Source organism: Canis lupus, chromosome 1, assembly GCF_003254725.2.
Source record: "Canis lupus dingo isolate Sandy chromosome 1, ASM325472v2, whole genome shotgun sequence".
Classification (NCBI taxonomy): domain Eukaryota; kingdom Metazoa; phylum Chordata; class Mammalia; order Carnivora; family Canidae; genus Canis; species Canis lupus.
In genome coordinates, this window is record NC_064243.1 from 115,335,564 (window position 1) to 115,354,625 (window position 19,062).

The 19,062-nt window shown below is 41.2% G+C and overlaps 1 protein-coding gene across 5 annotated transcripts in view; it reads left to right on the forward strand.

The window, feature by feature from the left end:
- Positions 1-19,062, forward strand: part of ZNF383 (zinc finger protein 383) — an 83,068-nt gene that overhangs the window by 40,008 nt on the left and 23,998 nt on the right. For 4 of the 5 annotated variants that reach the window (XM_035703931.1, XM_049110344.1, XM_025421686.3 and 1 more), the window contains 2 exons: positions 2,082-2,180; positions 17,274-17,592. The gene's annotated coding sequence lies outside the window, so the exon portion shown is untranslated. Of the gene's footprint in view, positions 1-2,081; positions 2,181-17,273; positions 17,634-19,062 lie in introns of all 5 variants that reach the window. The other variant, XM_035703941.2, reaches the window with a different exon arrangement.

Here is a 19,062-nt window from a genome sequence, read left to right on the forward strand (position 1 = left end):
TGCCTGGGTGGCTCAGCGGTTGAGCGTCTGCCATTGACTCAGGGCATGATCCTGGGTCCAGATCAAGTCTCACATCGGTCTCCTTGCGTGGAGCCTGCTTCTCCTTCTGCCTATGTCTCTGCCTCTTTCTCTCTGTCTCCCTTGAATAAATAGTCTTTAAAAAAAGAGAGAGAGAGAGGGATCCCTGGGTGGCGCAACGGTTTAGCGCCTGCCTTTGGCCCAGCGCGCGATCCTGGAGACCCGGGATCGAATCCCACATCGGGCTCCTGGTGCATGGAGCCTGCTTCTCCCTCTGCCTATGTCTCTCTCTCTCTGTGATGACTATCATAAAAAAAAAAAAAAAAGAGAGAGAGAGAAAGAAATACTAACGAGCAAAATGTTAGCTTAAAAAACATCACCGAGGAGAGGTAGATGAATAAATGAAACAGTAACAATATTGGTAAATGTTAAAGGTAGGTGATAGGTACATAAACTTCATTATGATGTTTTCTTTAGTATTTGCTTGAAAATTTCACAGTAAAAAATTAACTGAAAAAGGAATTTTAAAATCATTTATAAGGGAATATTATCAAGAAGAAAGCAGGTGCGTTGATAGTATTAGATTATACAGACTTCAAAGCAAACAATATTAAGAGATGTTCCATATTTTAATAAGATGCAGCCACCAAGAGCATACAACACTAATAATACCTAACAATACAGCTCTGAAATGTATACAGCAAAAGCTGATAAAATAGGGAACTTTTGAGGAACCCACAATGACAGTAACTAAAATGTCTTTCAGAAACATTAAATAGAAGAAAGGTAGGTATAAGGCTACATTGGGTAATTTGCTTGATATATACATTTTGTTTTTATTTTTAACAAGAAAAACAACATTTTTTCAAATCTACCTGGAACACTCATAAAAATTCTCCAAAAAGTAGGCCATAAAAGACATTATAAAGCCCCCAAACTGATATCACATATGCCATACTCTAACACTACTTAAAAATAAAAATAGAGGGATGCCTGGGTGGCTCAGTGGTTGAGCATCTGCCTTCAGCTCAAGGCATGATCCCAGAGTCCCTAGATTGAGTCCAATATCAGACTCCTCACTGGGAGCCTGCTTCTTCCTCTGCCTACATCTCTGCCTCTCCCTGTGTGTCTCATGAATAAATAAATAAAATCTTAAAAAATAATAATAATAAGGGATGGGGCAAAGTGATACCCAGAATAAAATCTCACCTAAAATTAGGAAACTGGAAAGCGTGAAAGCAAATTAATTAAGCTTTAATTCAATCACATTCTACTAAAGTCCTATTAAATACTGCCAAAGAAATTGGAAAGGAGAAATTAATGTGATAGATATTAATAAAATAAGTAGGAAAAAAAATACTGGTAGTAATAATAAAACCATGATCTAGTTCTCTGTAAAAAACTGAAGTCATTTTTTAATAAAGATGAAAGAAATAGAGGAGATACACAAAAACATTAGAAAGAAAATGGGACATTCCTCTAAAAATAAAAATTGAAAAAAAATTGAAAAAAAAAAAAAACACCCCCCCCAAAAATAAAATAAAAAAAATTGACAAGAGAATTCTATGGTTATTTTGAGTAATGTGAATTGCCACATGAAGGAAAGCTGGATAGGCCAAAAACCATAAAGGAAATGGAATTGGCACCATGTGCAAAAACCAACCCTAGAAGGATTAATGATTCAAATGTCAAAACATAACTTTAATAAAACTGTTAATAAAAAAATCAAATATTTTTTAGACTTTGTGGCAAAAGATTTCTTTTTTTTTAAGATTTATTTATTTATTCATGATAGACATAGAGAGAGAGAGAGAGAGAGAGAGAGGCAGAGACACACAGGAGGAGGGAGAAGCAAGCTCCATGCAGGGAGCCCGACACGAGACTCCATCCCGGGACTCCGTGATCGTGCCCTGGGCCAAAGGCAGGCACCAAACCGCTGAGCCACCCAGGGATCCCCCCTTGTAGACCATTCTCAAGACATCAGTTTTTACTGTGAGTGTGAGTGAGACCCATGGGAGGGTTTTGAGAAGAGGAGTGACATCATCTTACTTATTTTTTAACAGGATCCCATTTGCTGCTTTGTGAGAATTGAAGCAAGATCATTTGGCAAGTCTGCAGTGGCCCACATTGCCTACTGCCACCTCTATCTCCACTGTGCACAGGTACCACACCTTTTACTGCTAACAGAAATATAGGATGTAGCAATTAGGATCATGGCCTCTAGTGCATCTCTGACACTTATCAGAATCAATTCCATGTGTGTCTTTATTCTCCACATCATTCTTCTCTGATCATACCTTACTTTAAGGGGAGTTTCTGGGTAGGAACTTTGGGAGATAAGTCTCCTAATGTAGCAAATCTCCTGAATATAAGGTATGCAAAATATTCCATGAAGCCAGAAAGCATGACAAATGCCCACTACAGTCTATACCTGGCTGGCCAGCATGTACTCTCCTTCCCAACATAAAACAAACAAGCAAATAAACAAAAATGCTCCCTGAAATATGCAACTGTAACTTGCACAAGTCAAAATATGCCGTCTCCAAAAGAGGGAATCCAAAGTAACATTAGTGAATGCATCTAACTTAACATTTAGAATTTCTCAGTGAGGACGCCTGAGTTACTCAGCGGTTGAGCGTCTGTCTTTGGCTCAGGGCATGATTCCAGAGTCCCGGGATCGAGTCCCACATCAGGATCCCTGCATGGAGCCTGCTTCTCTCTCTGCCTGTGTCTCTGCTTCTCTGTGTCTCTCATGAATTAAATAAATAAAATCTTAAAAAAAAAAAAAAGAATTTCTAGGTGATGTTCATTCAAAAAGTTCTGTCACAAGCCCATCTTGATGTTCTGTATCTTATAGAATAATTAGTAAAGATATCTATGAACAATATACCCCTTTTAAAATAATATTGGGATGGGTGACAGAGAATTTTAAAATGTCTAATATATTATGAATATATATAAGAAAAAGAAAGAAAATATACATAGAGCCAACAACATTTAAAACTCCACCTGGGGCACCTGGGTGGCTCAGTTAGTTGGGCAACCAGTTTTTGGTCTCAGCTCAGGTTGTGTTCTTAGGGTCCTGGGATTGAGCCCTCAGCTTGGGCTCCACATTCAGGGAGTCTACTTGAAATTCTCTCTCCTCTCCTGCCTCTGCCCACCCCTCCCAAATAAATAAAATCTTTAAAAAAGAAAATAAAACTTCACCTGGAAAATCTGATATCTGCCTTTGGATGGCAGGAACCTTATTTCCTTGTCAAATCAGAATTATTAAATACAGAAACCTCTTTATATCATGTTATTCAGTGATTTGAGGAATACCAAAATGTCTATGTGGCACTCTCAACTTCTAATTCAGTGGGATGAATTTGATGGAATAGTTTCTCCCTGAACATTAAGACTTCCAAATCAGCAAAGCCCAGAGATGGTAGTTTTTTAAATAGGAGGGAACAAATATTTTAGTAGTAGATCATTAGGTATAATATTAATAGTTTCTATCCCAGTCTCTATTTTGTGTATCCAGACCTTAAAAAACTACCAGATATTTGTTTTGATGAGACCATGTACTAGATGTGAGGACAATACTCAGCTTTACAAGGTATGTCTTCCAGATGGTGCTCTCATTTGGTTTTTAGAAGTTTTAGAACACTATAGAGTCTGAACTTTGTGGGTGATGAGGTACAGAATAAGACCAGCAAATCTCAAGAGCATCAACTCATTGCTTTACTTTTTTCACTATAAATGAAATCCTTTAGTCCAAAGCAATTTTATGTGGAAAGCGTGATTATGAATAAGGAGTTGATAACATCCATAACTGGTATTGCTGCCATAAGCATGTCAGGCAACTTTAATCCCTGTGGAGTATCTATCTCAGTAAGGGAAAAAAAAAAATCATTACTGCTTCCATAATAGAAGAAATCTAGCTAACTGGTCAACCTGGTGATGACATAGTCCTGTTGCTCATGGTTGGATACTGTGGCAAACTGCTTGGGTACCAACTATTGTGAAGTAATCTGTAGTAATGGTAAATCCACATTGTTGATACTGTGTGCAACTACCTAGCTCATGAGCCCAATGAGCAAGCATTGGGGTGGCTAGATAAAGTTGTAAAGAGCCTTTACCATCAAATCTAGATTTTGACTGTTGTACAGGTCAAGTTGACTCAGTGGTCTGTTCAGTGCTAATAGTCCCTGTGGGTCAAATATATGACCATATATGTATGGTACAAAATATCAAATAAAAAAAATTTTCAGTGTGGGGCTTGAACTTACCACCACCCTGAGATCAAGGCCTGAGCTAAGATCAAGAGTTGGACACTCACCTGTCTGAGCCATCCAGGATCCCCAAAAATACTGCACTGAAATATTTATTTTGGTTATTGAGTTTTTTGGTGTGCTTTTACATTTTGCACCCATGGCATGTGTCTCTCTTGCCTCATTCTAGTCCTAGCCTTAACCAACATTAATCAGCATTTGAGCCCTGCTACCCTTAGCTGTAACCACTTTTTTCCTAGCTGATAATGGTTGTCCTTGGTCTCTGCATGCTCACTCAGCCTTTATTTTTATTTTTTTAAAAGATTTTTTATTTGCTTGAGACACACACATACACAGAGAAAGAGCAAGCGAGAGAGAAACAGAGGGAGAAGCAGGCTCCTTGCAGGGAGCCTGACATGGGACTCAATCCCGGGTCTCCAGGATCATGCCCTGGGTTGAAGATGGTGCTAAACTGCTGAGCCACCGGGGCTGCCCTCACTCAGCCTTTAAATCCAACCAGGCCATTGGGCTCCCTGCCTGGACCCTGCTTCTCCCTCTACCTGTGTCTCTGCCTGTGTCTCTGTGTCTCTCATGAATAAGTAAATAAAGTCTTTAAAAATCAATCAATCAATCAATCCAACCAGGCCACAGGGATGCCTGGGTGGCTCAGAGGCTGACCATCTGCCTTTGGCTCATGGCGTGATCCCGGAGTCCTGGGATCAAGTCCCCATCTGTCTATATCTCTGTCTCTCTCTCTGTGTCTCTCATGAAAAAATAAATAAAATATTTTTAAAAATAAGTAAATCCAACTAGACCACAGAAACAGTCCCAAATTCTTATTTCCTTAAGGGCCACTGCTTGCAACCACATCCAATGCCACTTCTTTGTACCAGTCACAGTACTTGGATACAAACAGAACAACCCGCTCTTGCTAATTTTAAGCAAAAAAGGAAAAAAAAAGATTTATTATAAGATATTGAATAACTTACTCTGTGTATGAAGACCAGAAAATGAAGCTTGCAGGCTATGTGGTCAGGAATTAAACCATTAAACCCCTCCAGAGAGAATAATTCCTGCTGATGTTGGGCACAAGCAGGGCAGCTGGTGCTGCTAGGGTTGGGTACACAGTGTGAAGCTGGTACCATAGAGGCCTACTGCACTTGAATGCTGAAAGCCTCTCTATCAGTCTCACAGGGATCAATTCAGCATGGCGTCACATGCCCCAATAGGAAATGAAAGGGAAACTCTGTGTGGAAGTACAGGATGGGATGTTGCCCAACAAAGGAGAGTCAAAAAAAAAGCCACAATTACTGCCTGGGGTAAGGAGACATGGTATAAGAGAAATTACACTTCACACTAAGGATGGCAGAGCAGAAACAGTGGAGCCTGAGACACAGATGATATCATGGTCTTTTTGCTCCAGCCTGGGGTGTCTGTCTGCAGGTTTTTTGTTATATAAGAAAAGTCACCATTGTTTATAGTTTGTAGCAGATCAAAGTATTCTTTTTTTTAAAATTTATTTATTTATTTATTTATGACAGTCACACACACAGAGAGAGAGAGAGAGAGAGAGACAGAGACTGAGACAGAGACACAGAGGGAGAAGCAGGCTCCATGCACTGGGAGCCCAACGTGGGATTCGATCCTGGGTCTCCAGGATCGCACCCTGGGCCAAAGGCAGGCTCCAAACCGCTGCGCCACCCAGGGATCCCTGATCAAAGTATTAATTGATAACTGAGCAAGAGAAAGTCATTCTTTAAAAAAAAAAAAAAGATTTATTTATTTGAGAGAATGCACAAGTAGAAGGGACAGAGAGAAAGTGAGAGGGAGAGAGAAGCCTAAGCAGACTCCACGCCAAATATGGAGCCCAGCTGAGGGCTGGATCTCAAAACCCTGAGATCATGACCTGAGCCGAAACCAAGATTCAGACACTTAATCGACTATGCCACCCAGGCACCCTGAGAAAGCCATTTTGAGGAGGTGAGAACAGAAACTTGACTGTGAGGGACCAAGTTATGAAGATACTGTGGGTGAGGAATATTACTGGGTAGAAGGGCATGTGTGAATGATCAAGAAACCATAAGTGCAAGAATAGTAAGCAAGAGAAACCAGAAAGAACTTTAGTAAGAAATAATAAGCATAGACATTTACAAGACATTTTATTAAGTTTAACTAGGGATTAGAAAATATTGTCTAGGGCAGCTCGGGTGGCTCAGTGGTTCAGCCCTGCCTTTATCCCCGGGCCTGATCCTGGAGAATCGAGTCCCATGTCGGGCTTCCTGCATGGAGCCTGCTTCTCCCTCTGCTTCTCTTTCTCTCTCTCTCTCTCTCTCTCTGTCTCTCATGAATAAATAAAATAAAATATTTTTAAAAATAATGTCTATTTAATGCGTGTCTTTTTTTTTTTTTTAAAGATAAGACTAACATTCTGTATCTGTGCAGTCCAATATAGCGGCCACTAGCAATATGTGGCTATTGTAACTGTACACCTGAAACATGGCTAGTCCACCCTGGGCCCAGTGAGCTCAGGTTCCCTTGGTGAGCTGAGCTTCAGCGCAGCCGCAGACGTGATGGGGCCCCCCATGCCTGGGGCGGGGGAGGCCCCGGAACCGGCCCTGGACTTACTCCCAGAACTGACCAATCCCGAGGAACTGCTATCCTACCTGGGCCCACCTGACCTCCCCGCAAACAACAATGATGACCTGCTCTCTCTCTTTGAGAACAACTGAACCTGTAGACCCCTCCAGCCGGCGGGACTCGCCCGCAGACGTCACCATGCCCTGCCCCTCCCCACCTGCGTACCTGGAGCCCGGGCCTGCCCCAGCCACCCAGCCCCTGATACTGGAGGCAGCCGCGCCGGGTGGGCACCTCGCCCCCAACCCCCACTGCTGCAGAATGGTGTCGGGAGATGCTCAGCTCCCCTCCGTCCACCGCCCCCAGCCTAACTTTGCCCGGCCCATGAGCACCTGCTACCGGACCTCGAGCCTCGCCCCCGTCCTTCCAACCCCGCCTGCTCCCGCCAGCCTGCATCTGGTCCAGCGTCGAACCTTCTGTTTCAGCGACCTCTTGGCTCGTGGCGAGGAGCAGGGCTGCTCTGTCCCAAGCCTGAGCTCGCAGAGGGCGGGGGTCCCCCCACCCCCCGAGCTTCGGGCTAGGGCTGCAGGGCGGGGGGTTCTAAAGCACAACCGTGAACGCAGAGTGGGGACCATAAGAGCTGTAGATGGCTAGTCCCTCCCGTGCTGCCAGGGCCCCCGAGGGCCGCTGCCCCCTCCCGGGTGCGACAGCTGGGGGTGGCCGCTCAGACGCCTCTCTGAGTGCAGACGCTCCCGCGGGCTGCTCCTCTGGGGTCCCCTTCTCCATAAAAATGAAGAATCAGTCCCACTGTGTTTTTATTTTACTTTTTTTTAAAGATTTTATTTATTTATTCATTAGATTACACAGAGAGGAGAGAGAGAGAGAGGCAGAGACACAGGCAGGGGGAGAAGCAGGCTCCATGCAGGGAGCCTGACGTGGGACTCGATCCGGAGTCTCCAGGATCACGCCCGGGCTGTAGGCGGCGCTAAACCGCTGAGCCACCAGGGCTACGCTCCCACTGTATTTTTAAAACTGCCTCTCTGGTGTCCACCCCTGGGCCAGGCCAGGTGGGGGGAGGGGCCACTGCATCCGCTGGCCCAGGGCCGAGTTGTGTCCCCTGTGTGCCCGTCTCTATTAAAGGACTTCCTCACAAAAAAATAAATAAATAAAAATAAAAATAAAAATAAAAAATAAAACATGGCTAGTCCAAACTGAGATGTCCTGTAAGTATAAACAGTATATCTGATATTGAAAACTTAATAGAGAATCTTATTAACAATTTTACATTAATTACATGTTGAAATAATATTTTAGACATGTATTAAAGTGTATTATTAAAATATATTTCACCTGTTTCTTTTAACTTTTTTTTTTTTTAAGATTTTACTTATTTATTCATGAGGGACACGCAGAGAGACGATGAGACATAGGCAGAGGGAGAAGCAGGCTCCATGCAGGGAGCCCAATGCGGGACTCAATCTCCCGGGACTCCAGGACCACACCCCCAGCCGAAGGCAGGCACTAAACTGCTGAGCCACCCAGGGATCCCCAAGGTCAGGGTTTCTCAATGAGAGTGATACCACTCTGAGAGTCAGGAGCTGGACATTTGTGAGACAACTGCTGGCGTTAGATATGTGGGGGCTACACATATGTGCTGATGTCCTGAAATGCAAAAAATAGTCCGGTACAATGAAGTATCACATTTTTTAATATTGTGCTGGATATTTAAATAGGTGAAAAACCTGCTAATGATTACCTGATATTTTATACATAAACACAAAGTGTTTTTAGATGGATTTAATTTTTTTTTGAAGATTTTATTTATTTATTCATGAGAGACACAGAGAGAAAGAGAGGCAGAGACACAAGCAGAGGGAGAAGCAGGCTCCTCAGGGGGAGCCTGGGGAGCCTGACGTGAGACTTGATGCCAGGTCTCCAGGGTCACACCCTGGGCTGAAGGCGGTGCTAAACCACTGAGCGACCGGGGCTGCCCCAGATGGTTTTAATAGGTACCAAATTTTCCAGGTATGCAACTACCAAGGCAGTTGAGGCACAATTACACATTATATTCAGAACTTTATCATGAGCTTTGTCATTTTGGAAAATCACATCAACAGTGGCAACACTGCTTACAGCATTTGCATTACCAACGTATGTGTGGAAGTCTGCATTTGTAGCTGTCATGTTTATGGTAACTGTATATATAGGTTTAATAATATTTAGTCATTTTTGGCATTTTCATATTATAATTTTCTTTCCTTTAATGTTCCTATTTTTGTCAAGTTAGGGCATTATAATGAGTTTTAAAAAATTATGAATAGTGAGGGATTATACTACCTGTGAAGTTAATTTTAGGAGAGCAAAAGACTTGTACTACAATATTTGGTGTGAAAAGGAGCCTTTGTGTCTAATATGATTGAGAATTTGTACTTGAAATAATAGTTTATAAATGAGTAGATTTTTAAAAGTGTACAAGAGAAAATATTATCAACTGATAGAAGATAGGAAGAGAATAAATGAAAGAAGACAGGTGTCAAAGGGAAAATAAAAAAGATAACAGGATTTTTTTAAGATAACAGGATTAATTCAAATACCAATAATTACAATAAATATAAATATATTAATCTCACTTATTATAGATTGGATGTCAACAAAGTCCAGGTATGTGGTGCTTATAAGAGATTAACCCTAAAAAGGATTTAAAAAAAGAGGACTTAAAATAAAGGAAAAAATGTCCCATGCAACTCTAAGCAAAATAAAAATGGCAATGGTAATACCACTCAAAACAAACACATTTATAGAGATAAGAATGGACACTAAATAATAATAATTTTAAAAATCCTCCGTGAAGATTTAACAGAGAAGAACCTGTAAGGCTCTAATGATATAGTCTGAAAATATGTAAGGTACAACTTGAGGGAATTACAAGGAAAAATGAACAAATCTACAGTCATAGATTTTTTTTAACATAAAAGGTCCATAAATTGATACATTAATTAGAAACATTAAAAATATATTTAAATTTAACAACACAACTATCTTGATTTATAAGCTGTATTTTGAAGCCTTCTCTGCAAAAATACTTTTTTAAGCTTCTTTACAAGCAGAAACAGAATATTTCCCTGAAATTTCCCATACTTCAAAGATTAAATATCCTACAGTCCATTTACTGGACTACAAGGTAATTAAATTAGAATAAATAAATGAGTGAATGAATGCATATATTTGGAGACCCAAAACAATTTTATATTTTTCATAGATTAAAAAGCAATTATAATGGAAATCAGGAAACATTTAAAATTAAAAAATTAGGACGCCTGGGTGCCTCAGTGGTTGAGCACCTGCCTTTGGCCCAGGGCATGATCCTGGAGTATCAGGATCAAGTTCCACATCGGGCTCCCTACATGGAGCCTGCTTCTCTCTCTGCCTCTCTCTCTCTCTGTGTCTCTCATGAATAAATAAATAAAATCTTTTTTAAAAATGGGCAAGAGGACCTGAATAGATATTTTTCCAAAGCAGACATACATATCAATAAGTGTATGTTAATGTGCTCACCATATCAAGGAAATGCAAAACAAAACCACAGTGAGATATCCCCTCATACCTGACAGAGGATCATTATCAAAAAGACAAGAAAAAAGCATTGGCAATGAACTGGAGAAAAGGGAAATTTTTGCACCATTTGTGGAAATGTAAATTGATCTAACCAGTATGGAAAACAGTATGGAGGGGCACTGGGGTGGCTCAGCCTTTAGCTTAGGTCATGATCCCAGGGTCCTGGGGTCAAGCCCCACCTCTCTCACTCTTCTTGCTCTTTCAAATAAATTTAAAAAAAAATTTTTAAAGGAAACTAGTATGGAGTTTCTAAAACAAAAAGTAAAAGTAGAACTACCAGATGATATAGCAAATCCACTTTTGGTATTTATCCAAAGAAAATGAAAAGACTGGGCAGCCCTGGTGGTGCAGCGGGTTAGCGCAGCCTGGGGTGTGATCCTGGAGACCCAGGATCGAGTCCCACATCGGGCTCCCTGCATGGAGCCTGCTTCTCCCTCTGCCTGTGTCTCTGCCAATCTCTCTCTCTCTCTCTGTGTCTCTATGAATAAATAAATAAAATCTTAAAAAAAAAAGAAAATGAAAAGACTAACTCAAAGATATATGAATCCCATGTTCATTGCAACACTATTTATAATAGCCAAGATATGGAAACAGCCTAAATATTTATCAATGGATGAGTGGAAAAAGAAAATATGGTATATTTGGAAAGTAGAATATTATTCAGCCACGAAAAGAAGGAAATCATGCCATTTGCGACAGCATGGATGAATCTTGAGGGTATTATGCTAAGACATCAGTCAGACAGAGAAAGACAAATACTGTATGATCTCACTTATACATAGAAACTAAAGCAAAACAAAACCCAAACTCATAGGTACAAAACAGATTGGTGGTTGCCAGAGATGAGGAGTATGGGGTGGATAAATGGGTGAAGGTGGTCAAAGTTTGTTATAAATAAGTTCTAAGGATGTGATATACAGCATGGTGACAATAGCTAGTACTATCATATTGTATATTTGAGAATTGCTGAGAGGATAGATCTTAAAGATTCTTATCACCAGAAAAAAATTTGTAACTATGTGTAGTGATAGATGTTAAGTAGACTTACTGTGATCATTTCAGAATATAAGCAAATATTGAGGGATGCCTGGGTGGCTCAGTGGTTGAGTGCTTGCCTTTGGCTCAGGGCATGATCCTAGGGTACCCGGTCGAGTCCCTCATTGGGCTCCTTGCAGGGAGCCTACTTCTCCCTCTGCCTGTGTCTCTGCCTCTCCCTTGGTGTCTCCCATGAATAAATAAATAAAATATTTTAAGAAAAGGAAAAAATCAGTTTTATTTATATATACTTATAATGTACAATCTGAAAATGAAATTTAAAACACAGCTTCATGTATAGTAGCATCAAAATAATAATATACTTAGGAATAAATTTAACAAAAGAATGTAAAATGTAGGGCAGCCTGAGTGGCTCAGAGGTTTAGCACTGCTGTCAACCCAGGACCTATCCTGGAGACCCGGGATTGGGTCCCCCATCAGGCTCTGGTCCCGCATGGAGCCTGCTTCTCCTTCTGCCTATGTCTCTGCCTGTCTCTCTGTGTGTGTCTCCCATGAATAAATACATGAAATCTTTTTTTAAAAAGTGTAAAATGTAGAAAACTACAAGACATTTGATTAAATAAATTTCAAAAAAAAATTTCAAGACTTAAGCAAATGGAAAAACATCCCAAGTTTATAGATAGGGAGACTTAATACTGTTAAGATGGTAGTACTCCCCAAGCTGATCTATAGATTCAAAACAATTTCATCAGAATCCCAGATGACTTATTTGTAAAACTGACAAACTAATTCTAAAATTCATATGCAATTGCAGGGGCCCCAAAAGAACCAAAATCTTGAAAAAGGAAACAAAGTAGGAGACTCCTACTTCTCTATTTTAAAATTATCATACGCTATTATATTGGTACAAGAATGGGAACACAGATCAATGGAATAGAGAGTCCAGAAATAAACCCATACATCTATAATATCAAAAAATATTGATGTTTCCATTTTGAGCTGGCTTTTATTTTTTTCTTAAGATTTTATTTATTCATTCATGAATAAACATTCATGACAGAGAGAGAGGCAGAGACATAGGCAGAGGGAGAAGCAGGCTCCCTGTGGGGAGCCAGATGCAGGACTTGATCCAAGGACCCTGGGATTACGACCTGAGCCAAAGGCACACACTCAACCCCTGAACCAACCACGTGCCCCTTGAGTAGGCTTTTAAACAAATATGCTGCAACAACAGCATATCCATCTGCAAAGAATGAAGTTGGGCCCTCATCTCTCATTATTTATAAAAATTAACTCAAAATGGTTCAAACTGCTGAATTTAAGAGCTAAAACTTTTTTTAATTTAAATTTTGTTAGTTAACATACAGTGTAATATTGATATCTGGAGTAGAATTCAGTGATTCATCACTTATATACAGCGCCCAGTGCTCATCACAAGTGCTCTCCTTAATACCCATCCCCCATCTAGTCCACCCCCACTCACCAACTTCTATAACCCTGTTTGTTCTCTACTGTTGAATCACTTATGGCTTGTTTCACTCTCTTTGTTCGTCCCCCATTCCCACATATTCATCTGTTTTATTTCTTAAATTCTACATTTGAGTGAGCTCATACGGTTTCTGTCTTTTTCTGTTTCATTTCACTTTGCCTAACAGAAGGAGCTAAAACTTCTGTAAAACACTCTGAAGAAAACACAGAAGCAAATCATCATAGTCTCAGATCGCCAAAGGATTCTTAGATATTAACATCAAGAGCATGACCCACAAAGAATTAGATAATTTTCATTTCAAGATGACTAAATATTCTGTGCTTCAAAGGGTACCATCTAAGAAGGGGAAAGATATCACACCAGAGGAAAGAAAATATTTGCAAGTCATGTATCTATTAAAGAACATCCATCTAAAATACACTCTGACAACTTGATAATAGGCAACTAACTCATTTTTAAATGGACAAAGGATCTGAATAGACATTTCTCCAAAGAAGGTATGTAAATGGCCAATAATTATATTAAAAGACACTAAACATCATTAGTGATCAGGGAAAAGCAAGTCAAAACTACAATGATATATCACTTCACAGCCACTAGAATGGCTATAATTTTAACAAATGGATAAACCCCCAGCTGTTTTCAAGGATATAGAATAATTGTAGGGTGACTCAGCGGTTTAGCACCACCTGTGGCCCAGGGCATGATCCTGGAGCCCAGGGATGGAGTCCCACGTTGGGCTCCCTGCATGGAGCCTGCTTCTGCCTCTGCCTCTCTCTGTGTCTTTCATGAATAAATGGATAGAATCTTAAAAAAAAAAAAAAGAAGGAAAGAAAAATTATAACCCTTCAACTGTACGTCTATCCTCATTATCTAATTGAAGAACATTTTTATCACCCCAAAAAGAAACTTTCTAACAGCAATCACTCCCATTTGTCCTAACCCTGCCAGCCCTAAATAACTCTAACTACTCTCTTTATCTATAGATTTGCCTATTCTGTACATTTCTTATAAATGAAATGGTCTTCTGTGACTGGCTTTTTCACTTAGCATAATGTTTTTAAGGATCATCTGTGTTGTGGCATGTATTTTTATTGCCAAATAATATTCTATTGTGTGAATATACCACATTTTCTTTTTCAATTCATCTATTTATAGGCATTTGGGTTGTTTCCACTTTTGGCTATTGTGAATGATGCTGTAATGAACAATTGTGTGCAAGTTTTGGCATAAATATACATTTCTAATGTTCCTGGGTGTATGTATAGGAGTGGAAATACTGGGTCATACAGTAACTCTATGTTGGATGTTGGCCTCAAAGAATGAGTTTGGAAGTGTTTAATTTAGTAGTTTTTGAGGACTTATTTTGTATAAGCTTTACACATGTTTCCCTTGATCCATATGATGCTCTTGAAAAAAAATACTGTTATCAAGATTTTTGATGATGTAGAATATGTTGTGCATAGAGCACACATCTGGGATTTGCATCTCAGATTGTAATAATCAGAAGCATACAATCTTTATAACCAGCCATTTTGTTTCAGATTTTACTCTCTTCCTCATACTTCTTTTCTACTTTCATCTCTGTAATAGCTGCATCCATATTCTTCTTTCTTTTTTTAAAGAAGATTTTATTTATTTATTCATGAAAGACAGAGAGAGAGAGAGAGAGAGAGAGAGAGAGAGAGGCAGAGACACAGGCAGAGGAAGAATCAGGCTCCATGCAGGGAGCCCAACATGGGACTCAATCCTGAGTCTCCAGGATCACGCCCTGGGCTGAAGGCAGCGCTAAACTGCTGAGCCACTGGGGCTGCCCCATATTCTTCTTTCTTGTCTGAAAGAATTCTCATGCAAACTCTCTTCCATCAAGTCCTACTTATTCTACTCTATTTCCTCCATTCTCTTCCACTCATACCATGCTCAGCCAACACTTTAGTGTCTTTGGAGTTAGTTTGTTTTTAGCTATTTTCACATTTTAATAGCTATCCTCTGGGTTTTTCTATGAGTAAAAACCCTTTATATTATTACCTTCATATTTCCTTTCGAGTCAAGTCAAGTTAGTTCACTTATTTTAGGATGACTCTAAATCATACCTATACTTAAACTGCAGCTTAACTCTAGATGAAAATCTTTGGCTTTCACTCCTTTAATTATCCTTTTAGTTTTATTCCACTGTTTTGTGGTGCTAAATATTGAGTATAAGCTTGACACTAGGTGATGTTTCTCTCCTTTAAGCAACTTGAGATTTTCTCTGGACACTCAAGTTTTATTTTATCTTACAGGCATATTATAGTTTTCTAAATCAATTTTCCCTTAAACATGATTGTCTTGATCTTGGCACATGCATTGCACCTGATATCATTCTGCTTGACCTCTACTCTCTTCACAGCATTTCCCTTTCCAAAGTGAATCCCTTCAAAGTAAACTCCTAGTCTTATTGAAGTGATTCCACTCTGCCTCCTGCTCCTGCTATTTCTGGAGTCTTTTCTAATAGGTTTTTACCAGCCTCTAAGCACTACTTCTCACCTCTGCTTACCAGCTCTCATTCTCTGACATTTTTCTACCTAATGTCAACTGTATTGAGAAGTACTCACATGTATTTTGGAGTTCATGGGCTTTTCTTTGTTTTTTGTTTTTGTTTTGGGTTTTGGGTTTTTGTGACACACACACAGAGAGTGAGTTTGGGGAGGTAGGCAGGGACAGAGAAAGAGTGAGAGAAAGAATCCCAAGCTGAGGGGGCTGAGCGTGGGGCCCAGCCTCAGGACCTAGGCAGAAATCAAGAGGTGGACACACGCAACTGACTTAGCCAACCAGGTGCCCTCATTGGCTTTTCTTTGAACCTCACTGAAACTGGATTTTTCTGTTTTGGTACCCTTTTGTAACTTTTGTTTCTAAGGGGTTAAAGGGGTAGGATTCATATCTAAGCTGTTGTATTGATCATACTAACAAATCCTTTTCCGCCCCTAATTAGGGGTGTCAGGGATCAAACCATCGAAGACAAATGCTGTAGGAGACTGAATTTCTACACATGAAAACAAGATCCCTAAAATCATGGGAGGGTGTGGGATCCACAGCCATATGCAAAGAACAAAGATATGATTTTATGTATATATATATATATATATATATATATATATATATATATATATAATATTTGAAATTATATGTCAGACCAATTGGTTTATTTTTTGATTCTCCAAAAGTCAAGTAAAATTGATGGCACCAGAACATGCACTCCAGCTATCATTAGTTTCCGGATGAAGAAAATGAGGTAACTCCTCCAATTTCACATATTGCCTTACACATTGGGGCAATCCTCAGAGTCACCACTATCATCTTCAACACACATAGCCTGACACTCCAGACAACCTGCCATCAGCCCCTTTCCAGGCTTTTGGGTTACTCGTCTTCGGTTTCTCTTGTGGGATTTGGGTCTGAGACTCCCAGGTCTCTATTCCCTGAGCAGCATCCAGATCCTGCTCCACACTCATCCATTGAGGAAGGCAAAAATGGCAATTTAGTCAGTCCCGGGTAGTCTCAGTGGGTTATGTAAAAATTAATAAGGGGAAATGTCACTAAAGTAGAGTTGGGAGGCTAGAAGAGGGACTGTCAGTTACAGGAAGAGTAGTCAATTAAGGACTCTCAATAGGAAAGAATGTAAATTACCGGCCCCAAAGGTAAAGGATGTACAGAGCATCACCTACAATCAATTGACTACCCCTGCAGTTCAGCCAATGATAAACCAACATCACCCTAGGTTTCTCCAATGGATTTTCCTTCAAAAGAACTTCCCAACTCCCACCTTCTTTTCCATGAAAGAGCTCTTCTTTGTTTGCTGTTACTTGTATTCTGGCAGAGCTTTTTCCTCCTAAATTGCAATTCTGTTATTCCCAACAAACTCATTTTGGTGGTAAAATAACTGACAGTTTTATTTCTTTTTTAAGATTTTTATGTATTCAGTCATGAGAGACAGAGAGAGAGAGGCAGAGACACAGGCAGAGGGAGAAGCAGGTTCCATGCAGGGAGCCCTATGCGGGACTCGATTCCAGAACTCCAGGATCATACCCTAAGCGGAAGGCAGACGGACTCAACCGCTGAGCCACCCAGGCGTCCCTGAAAGTTTTATTTTTAAGGTTAACAGATACAAGTCCTAAAAGAGTCTTGGGTGAAGCTCCACTCTTCACTGTGGGCAAGCTCAGTGCATTGCTCTGAAACAATCCACACAGGAGGTAGCCTTACCCTTTCCACCTCTAGACTACATTTCCCAGAAGTTCTTGCGGCTTCAATCAACTTCCGTGGGAACTCAGCAACATTTTTCTATTTCTTAGGAAACATGAGGCTCCCGGGGACTGGCAGGGCCCATGGAGGAAGCTTATCTCCAGGGAGTGTGGGATGTCTCCTGTGGGAACCTGACTCGGAGACTGCTCTTGGATCTAGAAGACCCTCTGCAGCGATCTGGAGAAGGGAGCAGGGATATCGGCTGGCTCAGCTTAGGTTTATACGCCAGCAGGAAATCGAAGCGCCAGGCGCCATCTTGTCTGGGCCGACCTGCTTCCTGACTACATTTCCCAGAGGCCCCCGGGGGAGCAGGGCCGTTCCTTCACTCGCCTGCTTGAGTCTCGGCCTCCCGGCAAGGGGAATTGCAAGGTGAGAGGCCTAAATCTTGGGGGCTCGACCAGGCTGCTCAGGTGCGTCTCTGGGTTGGGGAGGAGCAGCCTAAAGGGGCCTTCTGGGCGAATCTGGAGTCTCCGGCGCTTTTGAGTTGGTCGGATTGGGGGAACGGACCAGAGGAACAGGATTCCATGTGTGCGACTGTGACCTTAGGTGACTCTGCGGCGCTCCGTGTGGGGGTGTGATTGTCGGCCCCTGTGGTGGGTGTGTCATTGCGACTGACCATGCGCGGACCTCTGTTTGCAGGTGTAGCTGGGTATCCCTGTTGTAGGTTTGTGGTTCTGACTGTGCAGCTCAATGGGTGTAGGTGTGACTGTCCCCATCGTGGGTCTGTTCGTATGTGCGTTCCTTTTGTGTGACATTTTGTGTAGGATGTGGGAGTGTACAGAATCCCTGATTGTGCGGCCATGAGTTATCTGAGGAGTGTGTGTGTTTGGGGTTGAATGAATGTTAGCAACACTGAGCCTCCTGGATGTCTGTGACTTTGTGAGGACGTGGGAGTGTGATCCCGTAACTTTTTGTGGCACCGTGTGTGCAGTTGGAGGGTGTCTGTAACTGTTGCCAGGGTGGCAGTACGTGTTGTCCCACCAGTTGTGTGAGGTCAGGACAAGATTTTGGTCTTGAATAGCAGAGACCTCTCCCCTTCTGACATGCTCAGACAGAAATGCTCCATACAGCCTAGACTCCGACCTCTCTCTGTGGATGGTAGGTGTGAGTCCAGAGCTGCCACTTCCCTGGTCAGTCTTCGCCTCTAGAAGGGTCTGGCATCTATCTCATGATTCCTTTCTCCTTCTTCAGCTCTGCTTTTCTCAGATAGGTCCCCAAAGGAAGGAGGAGGAATGGCTGTTTAAGAAGCCAAATAGAAGGGGTTTCCTTTTTAAGCTTTTCTTCTTCTGGATGGCCTTGTTTGACTCAGAATCATCTATGTGAGCTGGAAAAATCTCCATTGAAGGAAAGAATGGGGGCAGCCTGGGTGGCTCAGCGGTTTAGCACCTGCCTTTGGCCCAGGGTGTGATCCAGGAATCCCCGGGATTGAGTCCCACATCGGGCTTCCTGCCTGGAGCCTGCTTCTCCTTCTGCCTGTGTCTCTGTCTCTCAAGAATAAATAAATAAAATCTTTAAAAAAAAAAAAAAGGAAAGAATGGGAAGCCCTAGGGGTAGGCCCACAGATCCCAGCATTTCCCATCATTTCCTTCTACATAGTGTTCACATATTGAGAAAACATCTCAATTTCTCCAATGTATTAAGCTTTTGCTTTTTTGAACACACACACACACACACACACACACACACGATTATTTTAAAGAATTTGGAAAATAGGAAGTCAGAACAAAAGTAAACTCCTACCACCTAGATATAACCATCGTCAATATTTTAATTGATTTCCTTCCAACACATTTCCTGTGTACATACAAGATACATTATGTTCAAGATCAAAATCTCGTA